Here is a 21,673-nt window from a genome sequence, read left to right on the forward strand (position 1 = left end):
TGAGACATTTAGTGGACTACTACAGCAGGGCATCACATGGTGAGATACGTTAATCTGCGTTTTGGTCATTACCAACACTTCATCCTCAACAGTTTGAAAATCGTTTTGACTTAAAGACCAAACTGCTGGTAATAAAGCACTGCTCCTCTGTGCACATGTGTGATATAAACACAGCTGGCTTTTGTTCAACACACGTGGTGTAAAACTACCATAATTGCTATAATTCCCTCTAAAGGTTTTACAATTGTGCCAGGCCTTAAATATCTGAGCAAGAGGTGTTAAATGACAAGCTTATGCATGAGTAGTTTGTATCTGATTAACCCTGGATGAATCATGAATGGTGCTGTAATGAATTCTTGGTCAACAAGCAACCTTGTATTAATGTAAACTTATTGCAGACCTGCCACATATTCAGAAACAGTAGTATGCTTGTCATGAAGCAATAATGCTTCTCATTGCTGTTGATTTCATGTTGCTACCCACTCTCATGACAATGAAAATTGAATATTTATAATAGCTATATTGTCGATGACAATTACAGCAGCTCAATTTGAGACTGCAGTCCTGAATAAACATTTAGCTATAACAAAAATGGCCCAGAGTTCCTTTTGATAGGCAGGAATGGCATTACTGACAAAGAACCTTTATGCCTACTGTTCGTTCCTTTTCCACTATTGGCAATAATCAGAGATAAGAAGCTTCAAAATGGCCAGCAAGAGGATTCTGAAGTATGGTCTTTGCTCTTAGTTAGAGCAGCTAATGTACATCTAGTCAAGTGGCTTAGGAGGGAATGAAGGGCAACAAGAGGAAGCTATTTTCTCTTTCCCAATTTCTCTGCAAACACAAAGCTAGAGCCTTCCCCCATGGAGGATAGGATGTGTGTGAGATAGATATAGCAGGTAGGGTACAGGAAAAGAACAAGGAACTGGAATTAAGGATTACAGCTCCATTGAAAGTGGCAAGGTCAAAGATGAAGATAATCAGGAGATTTTAAAGATGGATAGAGAGGGAACAAAGTGAAGAGTTTTAATGATGGGTTCCAGAAGGTAGGATTGGTGGCTGAAGACTGAGGGGGGAAATGTGGTATGTGATATAATAATTACTTCACAACGCATTCTTATCCATTTCAATAATAATAATAATCCTTGCATTTGATGCAGCACCTTCATTTTCAGGCAATGATTCAAAGCACTTCACAGGATTTACTGTAAAGTGGAGGAAAGTTTTCTCCACTGTGTGTTTTGTAGGCAATCAGCAGCCAATTTGCACACAGCAACGGCTCACAAACAGCCATGAAGTGAATGACCAATTTTAATTTGGAGGATTGTTGGCCAGGACACTTCTTTCAGAATTTTATGCAAAGGTTTCATAATTTGTTTTTGATGTTGTAAAACCAATTGCTAAACACCAATAACATTAATTCTTAAGTGAAGCCACAGAACACATAATAACAAGATTCAATAACAGTTTATTGTTCAGCCATCTGACATACTAAAATGTCGGTAACAACCTCAATTTCCCACATGAGCTAATTGAATGTATTAAACAGAAACAACCAATTTATATAAAGGTTTCATACAAACTCTGAAAGTTACCAATAAACTTTGATTTCACCATGTAAGCAATAAATTCTGTCTGCCGACACACAAACTCATGTGTGCCCAAACACGTGCACACACATTATCACAGAATATGAAAACTGCAGCTCTAAGCCACTTCTATAATTATGGATGAACAAGTCTCCACTGTGTGTCGTAGGCAATCAGCAGCCAATTTGGACACAGCAATGGCTCACAAACAGCCATGAAGCGAATGACCAATTTTATTTTGGAGGATTGTTGGCCAGGACACTTCTTAGATAGTGAAAACTATTACCTATTAGGGGGTGGCACATGTTTCCAACCAAGTGGTTTCTTCCTTTTCAAACACCAGTCTCCGCCATTATTTTTTACTTTTCAAGCGGACAATTTTTGCTTTAAAAATTGTAAGCCTTATAACAGCTGCTTAAGGTAGTTTTAGTTCAATATTTGTTTTCCAATATTGATGTGTGAAAGTGGGGTGAAATCCACACTTTCCCCCTGCCAAACATTTGCTGTTTACCAATCAGTGGCCTAGGTAGATGTAAAAATTCAGTTAGGGTTTCCGCTCTAGATTAAAATCCTACTAGAAAATTCTCGTGTATGCCTGTTTGGTAAGGACTAGGTCAGATCCTACTGTGATACCGTCCATGCTTGAAATAACCTGCACACTTATGGTCAAGCTCACACCTGAAGAATGAAACAGTTAGACAAGATACTAGAGAGCAATTGGCACTCAATGTGAATCTTTACTATCAGAACACTGGAGTAAAGTGGGGAATGTTTTTTAAAAAGCCTATGAGAAACTGTGTGTTTACAACTGTCAGGAAAGGATAGGATCCGGCTTTCACAGTCACACAGCCTGCCCACACTTCCACTTTGTGCTTGAGAATCGAAATTCACATCAAGGAATTATCTGGTCCCATTGCCTGAAATCTGAACGAATAAAGCAGAAAAAGATAGAATTAGTCAAATGCTAGAATAAGCATGAATACAGAATGGGGGAAGCAGAGAAAAGTAGAATTAAAAAGTAATAAAAGGAAAACAGAAATTATATTTTCCACTTCATGTCAAAATGAAATTCTAACTGCCTGCAGAGTCGGATGATAAAGATCCCCTGACTTTAGCTGAAACTTCAAAACTGCACAGTTAAGGCTGTAAAATTATTTAATTTTATTGAAATTTTTTCCCTGCATTTAGTTTAGTGGTTTACGGTAAATATTAAAAAATCATAAGAGTGAGCTGGATGAAGAAAGCCCTTCAGCCCATTTGATCTCACACACCCTACCATCCATCTCTATAACATCAAGCTGTTTGTTAAATAAGTCCAGCATCCACCCAAGTTGTGGTTTTCAATAACACATTCTTCAATAACTTAATTCAAAATCCAGAGCGTGTAAGAGTGTGACAGAATATGAGCTTAAAATACATCCATAATTCTTCCTACATTTGATATAGTGCTATCATGGAGTCCTGTAGCTTAGCTTAGCACTCGCCTTGCAAACGAGAGGAACTGGGTTCAATTCCCGGCAGTGCGAAATGTTGGGCAAGTTTCCTAACTCCACACGCCTCTGTTTTCTTAGCAGTAAGTAGGAACCCAGTTGTTAGTCGATTGGCAGATCGCTTTTCTGAGCGTAATAATTCTTTCAAAAATAAATAAATAATAATTTGGTCACTTAATCCATGACTGTTTATGGGACATTGCTGTGCGTAATTGGCTGCCGCATTTCGCCCAAAAAATATACAGTCAATTTACTTTACAGTATATTCTGCGAAGCGCTTTGAAACGCTAGAAGACATGATAAGGCGATAATAAATGATATTACAATATCAAATGTAAGGATTGTGTGTTTCAAAATACAAGGATTATTGTAGTATTTCACATCCAGATGACAACAACAATAACAACGTTAATTTATATGGTGCCTTCAGGCGGGAGAGAATCTCAGAGTGCATAACAGTGGTGGAGTTTGACACTGAGTCGAGGAGAATGGGGAGTGTTGCAAAGCACTTCATAGGATTTACTGAAACCCACCCTCGATCCCTCTAATCTGTTACACCACTGTCCCATTTCCAACCTACCTTTCCTTGCCAAAGTCCTGGAACGCATTGTTGCAGGTCAACTGTGGACACATCTCTCCCTCCACGCCCTCCTCGAGCCCCTGCGGTCTGGTTTTTGCCCTGCCCACAGCACAGATACAGCGCTTGTCAAAGTCACAAAAAACGTGCTCTCTATCTGTGACCTCTGCCTCCTCGTACTCCTGTTTGTCAACTCCTGCCTGGATTACTCAAACACACTCCTCGCTGGTCTCCCCAGCTCCACTATTCAAAAGATCCAGCTATTCAGAACTCTGCCGCCCGCATACTGATCCAGACCAAACTCTGTACCCACATCTCACCAGTTCTGGCCAGGCTCCACTTGTTCTCCATCACCAAATGGATCGACTTCAAGATGCTCAAACTCGTGTTCAAATCCCTTCCTTCACTCTATGGCACCTCCCTACCTCTCCGACCTCCTCACTCCCCAATCCACCATCCGGCACCTCCTGCTCATCCCTCGCTCCCTCAGTCCCATCATCAGAGGTCGCGCTTTCAGCCACTACACCCCAAAACTCTGGAACACTCTCCCTCAATCCCCCCGCCTTGCCCCCTCTCTCCCTCTTTTTAAGTACTGCCTGAAAACCTTCCTCTTCGACCGTGCTTATGGCCACCACCCTACTGCCCGGCTCAGAATCAGGCTCTACCACTGTTAAGCGTTCTGAGACGTATCCCTGCATGGAGGGCACCATATAAGTGCAAGTTGTTATTGTTATATTATAAGGTGCAGTGACTGTGTGTTTTTGTTGGCAAATAACCAATTTGCGCACAGAAATGTCCCAAACCATCCATGAAATGAATGACCAATTTTATTTGGGGATGTTAGCTGAGGCATGGGAGAAACTCCCTTCTCTTTTCAAAAAATGCCATGGGATCTTTAACATCCACCTGAGCAGAGAGACAGGACAAGCTTCACATCCTCAGCACCGGGCTGGATTGTGAACCTAGACTATGAATTCAGACTCCTGACGTGAGGTGTGAACCCGTAACCTTCTGACTCAGAGGCAAGAGTGCTACCAACTGAGCCATATTGTTACGTGACAAAGATGTGAGATTTAAACCTCCTGGCAGTCGAAAGGTGAACATATCCACAATCTTTGATATAGTTTGTATACCTTTTATAGATACCTGTTAGGAGCCTGATGATTATTTTGTTTCCGTACATTTAAGTTATATCACTTTTCGATACAGTATTAGGAACTGTGGGCAGCATCCATCAATTTTATTTTACAAACAAAGGTTGTGCTGAATTGTACAGTCTGCAGTAATAGTAGTTCACATTTAGTGCTTATCGTGAAATATTTCTTTTGATACCAGAATTGGCCTTGGTGTATTACGGCTAAGTTTCATTTGTACGCTGTAAATTAACCACATGTCTTCTTCCCAAGGCAGCAAATTATCAATTAAGGTATTTATTAATAGGCGTTAGTGAATAAATAAGCTCGCTAATGACATTGCAGTGCTTTTATGTTTTCTAAACATGTATGCAATTAAGGCATATTTCAAGTAGGGCTTAATATCTTCTCTGGAAAAGCAATCCCAAATCACAAATTTAGCATATATATTCTGCCACAAATTACACTAGTGTAATTGACTGAGTGATTGGAATTTAATAATGTTGACTATAATGCAAGCATAGAGAGAATTTAACACTTGTGAGGCATAATTGCTATATGTCATGTTTTACATTTATGTTGCACCTTTCACGGTGGGAGAACATCTCAAAGGGGAGGAGAAAATCAACAAATGCATGGTCAAAGAGATACGGCTTGAGAGGGCTTTGAATGTAGGGAAGGAGAGAGCGAGTTGGGGGAATGGAGTTCCAGAGAATGAAGATGTGTAGCTTTTACAAACATTGCATTAGGTTGTTTATTGAAAGAAACAGTAACACATTGGGTGTCATCCATATACATATGGAAGTGAACCCCCACGCCTGTGAAAGACATCACCAATTGGGAGCATGTAGATGAGGAAAAGGAGGATAGAACCTGCAGAACATTGCACAAGAGAGGAGGTCATCAGACATGGCATGAAGTTGCTAAGACAGGAGGTAGTAAAATTACAAATGTACAGATTCTTAGAAATGTACCAGGGAGGAGAAACAGTCGAGAAGGATGGAGTGGCCCACAATGCCTTTTAGATAAATGATTGATAAGTCATACTACTCAGTTAAATGCACCAACTGACTTGCTGTTGTATGGAAAGGTCCCAGTGCCATGCAAATGGTTAAAACCAATCTGAACACCACAAAAAAAACAACTGAGACAACTCAGCCTTATGAAACAACAACAACTTGCACTTATATAACGCCCTCCACGCAGGGTAGCATCTCAGAATGCTTAAAAGTGGCAGAGCCGGGGTGGGAGGTGATCGTAAGCATGGTCGAAAAGGAAGGTTTTCAGGCGGGACTTAAAAAAGGGGACAGAGGGGATAAGGCGGAGGGATTGAGGGAGAGTTTTCTAGAGTTTCAGGGTGTAGTGGCTGAAAGCGTGACCTCCGATAGTAGTGCAGAGAAGTAGGAAGGTGCCAGGGAGTGGATGGCGTGGTTAACTGTGTTGAATGGGGCAGAGAGATCCAGGAGGATGAGGAGGCAGAGGGAGCCCTGGTCACTGATAGAGAGGACTTTGACAAGTGCTGTCTCTGTGCTCTGGGCAGGGCGAAAACCAGACTGCAGGGGCTCGAGGAGGGAGAGGTGTGACCGAAGTTGACCTGTAACAATGCATTCCAGGACTTTAGCAAGGAAGAGTAGGTTGGAAGTGGGATGGTAATGTGAGAGATTAGAGGGATCAAGGGTTAGCTTTTTGAGGATGGGTGAGATAACAGCGTTTTTTAGAGGGGAGTGGAACCGAGCCTGGGGATAGAGACTGGTTGACCAGCAGGGGGGAGAGGATGGGGAGTTGAGTGACCAGCAGCTGGGTGAGGAGGGGGTTGTGGCAGCAGTTGGTGAACTTCACCTGCTGCCAGAAAACCAGCGAAGTTCAGACCAGTTTGGATGTGTTCCACAACCATTCCAAGATTTATTATGCTAACAAGGGACAAGGAGGAAGCAGGAGCCAACAGAGTGGAGACTGCAGGTAGTGGAGTAGGAAGTAAGGAGGTCTGAGAGGTAGAGGAATACCAGGGCATGAAGGGTTTTATAGATGAGTGAGAGGATCTTGAAGTCTGAGATAGGGGGCCAGTGGCGCCTGGTGAGGACTGGTGTAATGGTGGTATGGTGTTTAGTGGGGGTAATTATATGCGCAGCAAAGTTTTGAATTAGTTGGATTTTGTGGATAGTTGAACGGAGAAGACCAGTGCGGAGTGCCTTTCAGTGGTGGAGGCGGGAGGTGACGAAAGCATGGATGTTTTCGGCTGCATTGGATGTGAGGTATGATCAGAGGCAGGCAATGTGGAGGAAAGCAGTCCTGGTCAGGGACCAGATGTCGGATAGGAAGGACATCTGGGGATTGAACCTGATCCCTAGGTTACACACAGATTATGTAAGACTTAGGGTTAGGCCGAGGAGGTTGAGGAGGTCAGAACTACAGGAGAGAAGACATTGACGGGAGCCAAGGAGTAAGGCTTCTTTCTTGTTAATATTCAACTGCAGTAAGTTAGCGCTCATCCGGACCTTGATGTCTGACAAGCAAGCTGACAGAACATCAGCGGACCTGGAGTCACAACTGGAGGAGAAGTAGATTCAAACTCAAAAGAGGGATAGATGACTGATTGAGAGTTATGATAGATAGAATAGCATAAGCAGGGTGTCCAGGTCAACAATACCCCAGATAAAATTGATCATTCGCTTCATGGCTGTTTATGGGACATTGCTGTGGGCAAATTGACTGCCGTGTTCACCTACAAAATACATTCACTTCACAGTAAATCCTGTGAAGTGCTTTGAGACATCCTCCCGATGTGAAGGATACTATACCAAAATGCAAGGATTATTGAATGTTATGATTATTATTTAGTTTTTTTAAATAAATATAGGTTAGGTCTGGCCAGATGGACTGTTATAATCTTATCCCATCCTGTACATACCTTTGTTGCTGTGCTCCCAGGTCATTGTTGAACATGAACTGTATGAGCCAGGAGGCAAATTCTGTTTGAAATATCTGTGTTTCCAGGCACTCAGTCATATAGAAATAGTCTGCTCTACTGTGCAGGAACTGGAACAACTGATTGGTACATGTACGTGTTTGATTTATAATTATCCAACAATTGCAATTCTTTACGAAATTTACAAATGTAATTACATTTCTAAGTGCCTTCCTTGAAAAGCAGTCACAATCATACACAAGAACAATAATTATTGCGTTCCTAACCAGCCCTGCAATATTAAATGTCCTTAATTTGAATGGGGCATGAGTGTGTGTATATGTGTGTGGAAGGGGTGGGGGTGTCTACTAGTTTACTCTTGTATGCAGACAGTGGAAAAGGCGTCAGAAAGCAAGGCTGGGAATCAAATAACCTTCAGTGCTTAGGATGTCATGTACTATTTATCTAACCTCCTGGCCCACTGCTGTTGTTCCTGAGCCAGTGTAAATTTATCAGCAGGCGTCTGGCAGGTGCAGGTGAGACTCACAGTGTCCAGAAACTTGTCCCCAGTCTCAGTTTAACTCTTTCACGGCAGCCTTCTGATTTCTCGTCATCTCTGCAAAGTCTGTAACTCACCAAAGCACAAAAGCAAAGAGAGCATCACAAATTATACAAGGAGCAGGCAAATGGCGAATAAAAAAAGTTGTTTAACAAATATTTTAATAACTACCAGCAATTTTGCGTTGCTATATTGAACAGATTGATGACAAAATGCTATTTTTGGAAGTAGATGGTTAAATTTTGGGGTTGCTATGGTTATTATCTGCCAGACGATTTCAAAGCTTGTCATCATGATGTGTTTAATTTATAAACCCGATCCAGTCCAACGGCTCCACAAAAAAGGCCCAGAGATATTTTCTTCATAACTTTCCTTGATTTATTTTTCAATGTCAGAAAGACAGGACATTCATCACGCCAATGTCTCTTCACCTTGAGATGATGACATTTAGTCTCCTTCCACAAAGGAGATATTCCTGAAAAAGGGATCAACCTCACATTAGCCCAGTGGATACAGTATAATAAATGAAAGGTCTGCTTTGTTTCAGTGACTCAATCGACTGGCTGTTTACATTCTAAACTCAACCCTTCAGAATTTGTGGTAAGGTGTTAAAGGCTCCTAGAGTTGAAACCAATGTCATGTCATGGCATCTTTAAATATCACACATTTTGCGTAAAATGGGTAAATATTAATTGAACTAAAATAATTTTTCGTAAACTGTTGTTGGACACGTGGTACCAGATGGTAGATCTTTGCACGAGAGAAAAGATTAGAATTTATAGCAATCGTGTATCCATTCTGTGGGGTTTTGGCCTTAACGCTTTTTTGGCATGAAGACAGCCCACAAGCTTAATAATATTAATAATAATAATAATAATAATCCTTGCATTTGATATAGCACCTTATCACATCTTCGAGATGTCCCAAAATGCTTCACAGAATATACTGTAAAGTGAATTGACTGTACATTTTGTGGGCAAGTGCTCTAACCCCTATGCTACAGGACTCCACAAGATGGACCACAATAATCTTTTCCAGTCTTGGTACATTTTTGTATAACTCTTGAGAAGTTGCTGAACACTCTCAGTTCTCACTGACTTTTTTTTTTACATTCCACTCATCCCACAGGATTCTAGAGTTTGGTCGAACTAAGATCAGCTGTTTGGCTCCAGGTTTGGTTTTACATAATCATAATATTTTATAGGATTGGGATAAAATAAAAGGAAAGTGAGTGGGTTGCTACATGTGTTGTCTGGTCAAGTTAACATTTGCACTTAAAATATGTTATGAGTAATGGTCCAGAGCAGTACTGAACACTACTATTTTCCGCTTGATTTTAAGATGGAAATAGTATTAGGAAAGTCCACAGTGTCTGTAAAAAAAATACAAAATAGAATAAATGTGTACAGCTTAACAGAACCTGGGATATTCATTCCATTAATGCAAATAGGTTGCATTAATAATAATAATCCTTGCCTTTGATGTAGCGCCTTAGATGTCTCAAAGCGCTTCACAGAGTATATTGTAAAGTAAATTGGCTGTGTATTTTGTGGGCGAAACATATTTTGTGATTGCCCTTTGTTTCTGCACTTTATTGTTCCAGTGTGTCAACTAGGGACGGTTCCAGCTTTTGCAAGGTAGATACAGAGCAAATGTGAATGTAACAGTGTCGTGTAAATAAAGCAGGAAAGTTGTCATTCTCAACTTCAACGGTGGGTGGGCTGTCCTAACAGTCCTGAGGGGCAATTTGTCACCCGTGTTGAGACATTGAAGAGCCAGCTACATTGTCAGCCATCCCCCCACCTCTGAAATCTGTTTAAACTAGGGTGTTATAGACCAGGAAAAGCTCTGATCTTGTACCTAGATTTTGCTTGTCCACCTCATTTCCCAACTATTTTCACTTAACTAATTGACGACTGAAAAACTATGCTTTCTTTTGTGAAGTGAGACTTTACAATAAAATAAGTGCTACAAAGTAAAACATGCAAAGTGGAACTAAGTATAATAACTGGGTGAATTTGCGTTTTATTGTGGATGGAGCTGGCACACAAATATTATTTGATCCTCTAAGTTTGATGTACAATAAGGAACGTGTCCATTGTCTCTCAAATTGCCTAAAGCAAGGTAGACTTGGAGCGGAGTTTCCAGGGGAGAACCACTTAATATTTTTCTCTCGACTCTTAAATCTGTAAGATTTTTTACCCCTCCTCCCTCTGAATTCTGTCTACCTGCATTGCAAACAATAGTTTCTCCTTTATTCAGTTTCTCAGCCAAAGCCAACAGTGAGAATATTAGGATAATAGGAAATGGATTTGTGTGGATTATTTTAAAACACTCAGAAATTCAAGCTGAATGGGGTGTATTTATGAGACTGATTCACTCTTCAATATTGCTCCATGAGATCATATTAATAAATTATATTGGGAATCTCAATATTTCCTTTTTTTTCCCCACAAAAAATATGGTCTTTCACTAAGAAGTGATGTAATATAGTGTATCAACTGGCGACGTAACTACATCACCTGATTTTCATTGTAAGTAAATATGTGATCATTTGATATGGGAGGGTCAACATGTTGTATAACCATATGGCATACTTGCTTTAATTCTGTTACAATTTTCCAGATATTTACTGATAGAAACCTGAATACACAACAGGATTTGAGGAAGTGTGCACTACAAATGAAGAATGCAGATGAGAAAGTTCACCCAGGTGTTTGCCTGGCAGAATCCCCCCATCTCCTTTACCATCTCTTCTTTTATTTAACAGGCTGGTAGACCTGGTTGCAAATGGTTTTCTCTTGGTCCTAAAGCCCACTTAGTTTCAAGACATTTTGAGATCAATGAAAAAATCGGCACAAATCACCTGAGATTTATAAATTTTAAGCACATTGAAGTTATTGGAAATGTGAACATGGATTATTGTAGTGCTATAATTAGTAAATTAGCTTTTTTCTTCATAATTTCATAACATGGCAGTTATTTAGGAGTGACAATATCTTCAATAAAACATTCTTCTCCCTGTTTGTGATAGAAGAAATGTATACAGGGGCATCTTCCTTTCCTACAAAGCTCCAGCTATGGGGCGATCTGTCCCACTTAATAATAATAATCCTTGCATTTGATATAGCATCTTATCATATCTTCAAGACGTCTCAAAGCACTTCACAGGATAGACTGTAAAGTGAATTGACTGTGCATTTTGTGGGCGAAATGCGGCAGCCAATTACGCACAGCAGTGTCCCACAAACAATCGTAGATTGAGTGACCAAATGAATATATTTTTTGAAGGGATTATTAACCCTTGTTTTATATAGTTTTTTTGATTAGCCAGGTGTCTGACACATGCAGAAACCCATCACCATGCTTAAGAGCATCCAAACCATATAGTATTTTACTGACTGGCAATGGAGTGATGTGCCTGACCCTTAATTGTTTAAAATCCCATGTGACTGGGGCTGTGTCAGTCTAAAGTGTGCTGATCCGGTTCTGTTACACAGTGGAACTGGGCTGTCTTGTCTGCCTGACTATTGTTCTGACTGTATAGAAATCGCATCAACCAAGCACACTGGTAAAGTTTATGTTGCTGTTTCTGAAGCTGCTGTCTTGAGTGTATAGAGGCAGAATCCACTTGACTTTATCTTGATATCATTACACATTAACCGAGACAGGCTCAGTCAGTGGGGATCTGATTGTGCAGATGTAGACTGCAGCTCCACTCTTTCTCTCTCCCTAACTATTATTCGGCTGATATGTGTAATAAAGCTGAAGCACTTTCTCTGCCTGGCACAAACTAACCTAACTGTACACAGACTGGATGAAGTTTGACCATAAATATATTCCGAGTTTGCCTGACTTCATGTGGTCTCCGTGGACTCGTGACACAGAGAAGTTCGTCTGATATGAAGATGAACAGGGAATGGAGCCCTTTTTGTGATTCTGCATCGATCTGGTTACAGAGAGCCTCAGACCTGGCTACTGTATATTGATCTGACTCTGTGTGTGTGTGTGTGTGTGTGTGTGTGTGTGCTGGAAACCAGAGTGGCTTGCCTGACTCTATAGTAATCGGATTATATAGAGACTGGAGCTGGTGCAGTCTGCCTGACGTTCTGCTGCCCTGAATACATCAGGCTGGACTGCCAACCTCAGTGATCCGATTGGGAATTTTCCTTTAATCCCATCGCGATCTGCTGTCCCCGCTTCTCAGCTCCAATAACACTAATGCACCGCCCTTATTGGCTGCATTAGACAGATGTCCCTTCTCAAATCCGATTGCCAGTAATACTTTCACTCGTATTAAACGCAGACACCTCCTTTTACTTTTTTTAAAAAAAATAACATTGATACAGTGGCACACACAGCTGGGCAGTGTTCGTTTATTAAAGTGCACAGAGGCATTTCACCCCCACCGCACACAGCGATTCTGCAGATCAAATCCACATCACACCGTTTACTAATGCAAAGCCCCCAAAAGCGGTCATTTTGTTTCCATGTAAAATGTCGTGGGATATCAGTCGAATACAATTGCTAAATATTTCAATGGCAAAACGCTGGGGTTGCACAAAATACGTCGCAATCAATACAAACGATTTTTTAAAAAAAATTCTAACAATTACCTGTGTACATATTGCATCTGAATTGGAAAACGCCACTTTGTTATGTGAAATGATGGGATTTGCTCTCCTCTTAAATCGTGGGCACATTTTACCACATGCAAATAATGTCGTAACTCGTAATGCATCGGATAAACTTCCAAATGAATGTACCAATGGGTAAAACAGCGAGACATAGAAGGGTGAGATACATCACAGGGTTTATGTAACAAGAGGTTGCAACGCTTATTATGGTGTTAAATTTCATCAAACGCATTCAAATAATATTTGCTTCCTTCAATCGACAATTTGTGTCTATTTTTTTACAATATGTCTATTAAAATTTAAAAAAAACGTTTATTTCTGCTCTAATCCAACTGGGTCTGAAATGCAATGGGCTCGACATTTATTGTGTGTGTCTGTGTGTGTATACAGTTCCATCTCAGTGCCACACACGTTATTTTCAGATGAGAAGTGGCACAGTTTAATTTAATCACTGATGTGCGGAATATTTTGATCGCCCCTCAGTCCTTTTTTTGTAAAATGTACAACACACTCTCACACATGTTACATGTGTGAGAAATATTACATTTCTCCTGCATTACATTGAAGTCAGAAAAAAAATCACCAATTACATCGCAGTGGAAAAAAATCTAACAATTTAACGATACAGGTTATTTTTTTCTCCCTGTGCATTTTTTTTATATCAATGTGGAAGGGGTGAGAATGGGGCAAAATGACAATTTCTCTACAAATTATAAATACAATGTGTAAAATTACAGATTACAACACGCGGATTGCTTGACTTTGCATTTATTTTACACTTAGAAGTGAGTCAGGTTGTCATTTCCATACGAATAGTTAACACTACGAAATCGATACCAAACGAATCTATAAATCAGCCATTATGTCAACGCAGATCAAAATAACGCGTCTGTTATTACAATCAATAAACTATTTTCAAACAACAGAAAATTTGACAAACACACTGTACCGATTGGGAGCGTTAAGAGATTTGTACACTGAGTGTGTGTTTAAAAAAAATATTAATGCACAAACCTACTTTACCAACACTGAGAATTAATCCTAACATCTTCAATTGATGTTTTTTTTCGGATAAAATAATCCGGTATATGTAACATCGATCACAAAATAATCTAATAAAATGTCAGCTGCACAGTCTAATATTAACAATCAGGCTATTTTGCTATTAATAATGTGATGTTTTGTTGCTGTTCATTTTTTTTAGTGGGAGAGGGGGTGGAATATAACATTCGCAAATGATAATAGTAACTATTTCCTTATAATGATGGATTCGTTAATGTAATATTCCTTTCCTGTCCTGGCAGTGACTGGTTAACCCGCACGTCTGAGAGAGAGAGAGAGAGAGAGAAGGGGAAAGAGAATAGCGTTGGGTTGTACTCCACTGTTAATCCTTTCTATCGCGTGTTAAAAGGACAAAGTAGCAGGACATTAAAGGTACAATTTGATCTTCATAGATACAAACAGAAAATACCATAGATCTGCCGTATTTCCAGTGCGGGACTGACAGCTGTCCGCGGGACAAGGAAAAAAAAAGGTTAATGCAGGATAATGTAGCCATGCACATTCACAAATGAATCTACCAATAATTTATATTTTGGAAAGAGGAGGTCAAGCGACCCGGGGAGGAAGGGGCTTATCGCTGCTCTAGATAACTCCAACACAATCTGGGCAACTGGCCTGCCTTATCCCAATCCACCTTAAACACGCAGAGTTCTCCTGGTTCACTTTAATGCAAACAAAAATCATTTCATCAAGTATTTGCTGCTTCTATTCGCCTTTCATCTGTGATGATTCGGGCGCCTCGCGTTTTGCTCCGCGTGAATAAATGTTAGGCATTTCACAAAGCAAACACGTTTTAAACAGACTCCACACGATCCCTGCTTTCTATTGAATTTATTTCTGCACTGGCCCTGCTGCATATCTGAGCAGATGCAAAGCTGTGTGCTGTATTATATCTGTCAGTGTATTATAAATGAACCTATATGTTCGGTGCAGATTTTGTTTAAATGCAAACCCATATACTTTGATGACACGCCTGCATAAAGTGGAAAGCTTTCCAAGAGGGCTTTATTGCGGTTGGGGAGGGAGAAATAAATGTATATTTTACAGCCCTTTCTGCCTTCCGTCTCACAAAGACGTCAGAGCTGAAAGGCAAAAGCGCTTCTCAAGATAAATCTGCATCCACCGCCCTTTCTCGTCAGCTAATAAAGACTCCACCGACCATCAATGATTAACAAGGAGGTGACTGGCAACAGCGCCGAGCACAGCGTGGCACTGACTGTGAGGTGGGTGCCCACCCCTCCATCCTCGCTGCAGTATTTTCCTCTTGAAAACATTTGCACACCAACAAAAAAAAAGCCTTTCCTCGGATCAGATTCGAATGATTTCACCTTGCGTTTTTAGCACGTATTCATTTTGTTTTGCACGATTTAACCCCCTCCCTCAAAGAATCCACAGGAATACAGTGCTTCCGAGGGCGATCGGTTGTCAAGTGATAAGATGGGGTGGAGTTGGGTGGGGGGGGGTGTGGGGGGGTTGGGGGGGGAGAGAGAGAGAGAGAGAGTGCTGGTTCTCTGACTTTAATTCTAGAATTCCTTCCGTGAGATGATAATGTTTTGCTCAGATGGTATTTGTAAAGGTTTATTTGTATTCTTGCTCACTAGTATTCGTAGGAAAAGATGAACACACACACACACACACACACACCACACACAAATACCCACTGGGACACACAGACATTATTAGCCACTAATTACCCACTGCCTCGGGCATAAGTGGAAATCTTCGCTTAAGGATATCTGAAAAGCTCAAAGTGGAGTCGCTGCTGCAACCAAAGCTGTTTCTGGTTTAATAACAAAAAAGGAAGACTTGCCACTAAACGGTTTCACCAACAAAGACTGGAAACAACAGTGTCCTGTTTAGACATATGTTTGATTCTTTTTTTTATATAATTCGCGATTCTTCCTTTTTTAAAAGGGAAAACAAAGCCCATGAATGGTTCACTTCAAACATGCTGTAATTTAAATTGCTATCGAGATCGATGACTTAATAGACTGAAAACTCCTTTCAGTCAATAATTCCCATAATCTTTATGATACAAAAGGCCAGTTTGTGTGTGTGGGGGGTTTTAAAAATGGGAACCTGCGTTTTATTACTGCAAGAATTCCACAATGCAAAAAGTAAAACGATTTTTATATATTTTCAATTAAAAAAACATATATTGACAGTCTGCCTCGTGACAATAATGGTCAAGTTTGTGCCTTAAATTAACTGAAATCGTTTGTATTGGCACGTTTTCCCTTCGTTGCACGAATAAAATAACAAACATTGGTTGCTTTATTCCTTGTAATGAATATGGTATTTTTTTTAAAAAAATAATAGAGATACAGAGAAGTTGCTTCCTTCATATTTAAAAAAATGCCTCTTTCTCTCTCTCTCTCTCTCTCTCTCCTCCCGAAAGCAACCTCGCAGTTCCATACCCGCAGGTTTGAGAAATTGCTTTGAGATTAGCCAATTATGTGTCATTAATCACTAATACACACAAGTATAAATCACACATATGCTGGAAACCCCACAGCACCCGGCGAGGTTTTACATAGCAACTATCTAAAGAACGATTTTCACTTGTTCATGTAACCAGTGTAACGGATCACACACCTCCCTCACTCGCTCACAAGGCTCAGGGCGTGTGGATCCACTGGTTAACAGAGAGAGAAGAGAGAATACAGCACTCATACACTTCCTACAATAACTAGAATCCTTCTGCGGGATTAAGCGATCATTTCCCTCTGAAGGGCTGCGTTGAAAATCACTGTAATATCTGAACGCCACATGCATAGATTTGGGTTATTTTCTGGGAAAGGTAATTCCACTGAGACTGGCAGCACAGTATGCTGTTTGGCTTTAGCAACAGTTGAAGTGATCTACACAGTGTACAGTATTCTGCTCCTTTCCTCCTTTCTTTTTGCTGCTTTTATTCTACATATGTGTGTGATGGTCTAAGCCTTTCAATTTCAGGCTGGCATCTGCCAATCTTATTGAGGGGATAAAATAAAAGCAAAGTTAGAATAATCATTATACCACCGAAGGCTGCAAGCCACGCTTAGAATTTAGGACATTTTAGGTGTATTTTTCTTGTTTCTGAAATGTATCGCCCAGCCTTCACACTTCCTTTGCAAGTATGAATTCAATGCAAACGTACAATCCTACCCATTAACAATACCAGGTCTACCTGTGTAACCTAAATCTGCATATTAAATGAAAAAAAACCTAATAAAACCTCTATTTCAATAACTGCAATTACAAGATATCTAATCATATATCAAATGTCGCATCAAATGTCTTAAATTGAAAATAAAATATTGATAAAAACGCAATTATATTATAAATGGAGAACAATTTAATGGTGAAACTCAAAGCGTCCAGCGTGTAATTCAGATTGGAAACTGCAATAATGCCATGACATGAAATATTGATACAATATTTGTTTTTCAACACAGCACCAACATACCGTCGAAAAGTAAACACAGAGGCAATGTAGTGAGAGGAAAGATCATTTAACCACAAATATATTTGCATTCCTAATATTTACATTCTGCTGAAAGAAAGATGTATTTACTTTGCCACCTCGCTCGACTGTTATAAGGCTCGTTGGTGGGGAAAAAGGGGGACTAATTTATCTAGAAAAACTACCAGTTACGAATGCAAACGCGTTTCATACCTTCTCCTCTGTTGAATAGCTCCAGCCAGTCCCTCCAAGGCCTGCCATTTCCCAACATTTTGTTGGTGGGTGGGGGTGGGGGTTGGGGGGGAGTGGGGGGTGGAGGAGGGAGAGAATTGGGGGAAAACACACCGACCTTCCTCTGATTAAGAACCCTTCTACAATTTATTTTGTTCTTTTCTCTCTAATGCAGCCCAGTGCAGGTGGCAGACTCTGCTAACACTGAAGTCTTTTCAAAAGGCTTCCTCCCTCCTAGTCAAGTACCATATAATTAATTTTAAGTTACTCCACGCACCATGTTATTAAGATCAAAATCAAAAAGCAGTGTCAAAAAGAAGTGATTTGCATAAGGCCCTTTTCCGTCTTTTGTTGTTGTGCTGAGTTGCCAAGGATTATAGCACTAATTGCCAAAGCTAAATATTCAGGTTAATGTGCACACGCTACCAAGACTGTATTTAACAATGGGCAAAAATGTACTTAAAATCCCCAAGAAATGTCGACTTGGGTGACAAAGCTCAAATGAAAGCAATCGCGATCCTCATTTTCCCTGTTGCACATATTGCAAGTTTAATGCCAAATAGACGACTACTGGGGCGTTAGGTAATAATATGCACTTTTGCTATACCTATGTGGGTCCAGTTTACTTTCAAAAACACGGTTGAGAAACACTGAGTATTAAGATTCACGTCTCTTGTGCTTCTCTTCCCCTTTAGCCGGAGGGCGAACGGGAAAATAGATGATTCATCACAAAACAATGGTTCTCTGTCCAGTTCCTGCACAGCAGCCTCAGCAAACACTGCTTCAGGTCAAAGGCGACATCTGATGGACACACAAGGAAATGTATCATCTGTGCTTCTGAACGAGAGATACGGTGGTCTAATGTCGCCCCCTAACGATGGTAAAGCTAAACAGCCACACAAATGGGAAGGGCACTTGAAACTGGGAACTGATTCCTATACTAATAACAATCCTTGCATTTGATATAGCGCCTTATCGCATCGTTGAGACGTTTTGATTGTGGACTTGAGTGTGTATTTTGCGGGCGAAACGCAGCAGCCACTTGCACGCACCAATGTCCCACAAACAGCCATGGAGTGAATGAACAATTTTATTTTAGGGGATTGTCGGCCTGGCCACCTAAACTCCCTTATCTTTTCATATAGTGCCATGGGATCTTTAACATCCACTTGAACAGGCAGATGGGACCTTGATTTAATTCCCCAATCTCCTCCCCAAATGTACCAAGTAAACATATTCTGTGCTACGAATGCTAAAGTGCTAAGAATTCACAATTATTTACATGACATAGAAATAAAATCCCAAACCGGTAAAATAAATCTGAAATAAAACCAGAAAATACTGGAAACCCACATCCAGCCAAACAATCTGAAAAACAAAATATAGGTTTGAAAGCAGATATCTTATACATTTAAAATGGGAAGAATAATGAAGTGAACCCAGAACAATACCTTCTGATAATAATAATAGTAATAATAATAATGATCCTTACACTTAATAGTGCGCATTTTACGTGGAGTGCTTTAGCACTTGGAATACTGTGTGCAGTTCAGGCCAATAATAATAATAATCCTTGCATTTAATATAGCACTTTTCACGTCAGGAGGACGTCCCAAAGCGCTTCACAGAACACACTGTAAAGTGAATTGACTATTTGTGGGCGAACGCGGCAGCCAATTGCGCACAGCAATGTCCCACAAACAGTCGTAGATTGAAAATGACCAATTACTTATTGTTTTTGGTTTTTTGGAGGGATTATTATTAGGCGTGTGGAGTAAGGAAACTTGCCCAAGGTTTCGCCCTGCCTGGAATTGAACTCAGGTCTCTCGCTTGCAACACAATATATTGCAATATAAGAAGGATATTACAGCGAATGAAAGGATGCAAAGGAGGGAAACCGAACTGATTGAGGGGATGGACGGCCTGGACAATGAGAAGCGATCAGGTAAACTGGACATGTTCACCCTGGAGAAGAAAAGGTTGAGGGCAATATGATTACGGTCTTTAAGATTCTGAAGGGACTAGATAATGCAGATCATGAAACGCTGTTTTATCTTGTACTGAATAGCAGAACCAGAAGACACGGCCAGTGATTAAAGGGGGGGTAAATTCAAAAGAAATCTGCGGAAACACTACTTCACTGAGTGAGTAGTATGGAACCGGCTCCCACCGGAAACGGTGGAAACAGTATTAATAGTTTCAAGAACAAATTAGATAGATTTCTGCTAGAAAATAATATATCAGGATACAGTATATAATTTGGGACACGACATGTCAAGCAACTGCCAAGATATTGGAAGGCGAACTAGATGGACCTTGGACTTCTTTCGTCTAGCAAATTCTTATGTTCTTATATTGGTTAGAGCACTCAGTTCAGAAGTGAAAATCTTTTACCTAGCAAATTTTTACGTTCTTATATTGGTTAGAACCCAGGTAGAGGAAAACCTTAGGCAAGTTTCCTTAGCAGTAAATAGGAACCCGGTTATTAGTCGATTGGCAGATCACTTTCCAGGAGTAATAATCCCTTAAAAAAAGAATAATAATTTAGTTATTCAATCCATGCCAGTTTGCATACCATCATAAGCTGTTTTATCTTGTACTGAACAATAGAACTAGAGGACATGGTCTGCGATTGAAGGGGGGTAAATTCAGAACCAATTTGCGATTGGTTAATCAATTGTGCAATTGGCTGCTGCGTTTCACCCACAAAATCTACAGTCAATTCACTTTATAGTGTATTCTGTGAATCGTTTTGAGACTTCTCAATGGCATGATAAAGTGCTATATCAAATACAAAGATAATTTTTATTATTTTACATCAGGAGATTTGATCCAAGTGCTTCACAGGGTATACTGTAATGCATAGTGTGACTGCGACTGTGTTTTGTGGGTAAATGCATGGAGTGAGACTGCAGAGGATAGAATGTATATTCTGGAAAGATGAGATTAAATGGGCCAAAGGGCTTTCGTCAAACACACCAACCTTGTGATCTTTTGATATTAGCGCTGTATATCTAGCACAGGTCTTCATTATATAAAATAGATAGTGCAAGTGAACTCATGACATAGGGCCAAGACGTTTCACTTCAAACGTGTGTGGTCCACTCTGCTCTTTGCTCTTAAGTCATTAAAATTAATACCAGATTCAAATAAAATAAAACAAAAAAAATCAAATAAAACTATTCTCCTTTAAGGGGATGTTAGCAATATGTTCCTCAGGCCGCTGCAGCAAATGTTAGATATAATTTGGTTGCATTTTCCACTAAATAATTATATCCTTAATTACTCTTCAATTTATTAATCTTTAGCTGCATAAGTAACCTTTTAAATGTTATTAGTTTTACAATGGGGGATTACACTTGTTTGATGCTCTTAGGAAGAATATTCTTGACCTCCTTTGTCACTCACTTGTTAGAGCTCCTTCTGCTACACAGTACAGTACTATAGCTCCTGAAAAGGAGCAATTTTAACCAAAGAAAATATGAACAAGAACAGCAGCTTGGCTCATCAAGCTCATCCCTTTTACAGCTAGGTCAAAGTATCCTATTGCGGATCTCAGCCTTCCTCCCAACTCAATCTCAGTGGAGAACATAAAAATATTTCCAGAAGATATTGGTAAAATGTGTTTAAAGATATTTCCAGAAGTTCAAACAAAATCAAATAAAAACGCTAAAATATTCATCCATTGGCACCTCTCCTCCATATTCAACATTGATTTTCCCCCAACCTGGCATCATTATTTTTCGAAGGCATTATCTCAGAAACAGCCATGTCCAGTAAATTATTGTATTAACTAATTCTGCATCTATTCATATACCCTCCAAAACAGTTCTCAAGCAGATACTTGGCAAACTTTTTAAAGAATGTAATCAACTGCTGATGTTAGGAGGTTGTCCCATGCACTGTATCCAATAGTCTGCGGAGAAAACAAATCCTTTAATTTAAATTAAAAATTTAATTTAAAATGTCTTGCCTGAGACTTTTTAATTTGAATCTATGACTCCAATTATGATCTCATTCCTCAACTAACAACAACTTGTATTTA

At 39.9% G+C, this 21,673-nt stretch overlaps 1 long non-coding RNA gene across 1 annotated transcript; it reads right to left on the minus strand.

Annotated features, from left to right (window-relative positions):
• Positions 1 to 1,810: 1,810 nt before the first annotated feature.
• LOC103177843 lies at positions 1,811 to 17,661 on the minus strand. The gene is made up of 3 exons (XR_487766.1): positions 17,611 to 17,661; positions 8,242 to 8,319; positions 1,811 to 2,513 (listed from the first exon to the last, which is right to left on the minus strand). It is a non-coding gene; the product is annotated as an uncharacterized LOC103177843 (long non-coding RNA).
• Positions 17,662 to 21,673: the final 4,012 nt, after the last annotated feature.

This window comes from Callorhinchus milii, unplaced genomic scaffold (assembly GCF_018977255.1).
Source record: "Callorhinchus milii isolate IMCB2004 unplaced genomic scaffold, IMCB_Cmil_1.0 Scaffold1, whole genome shotgun sequence".
Taxonomy (NCBI): domain Eukaryota; kingdom Metazoa; phylum Chordata; class Chondrichthyes; order Chimaeriformes; family Callorhinchidae; genus Callorhinchus; species Callorhinchus milii.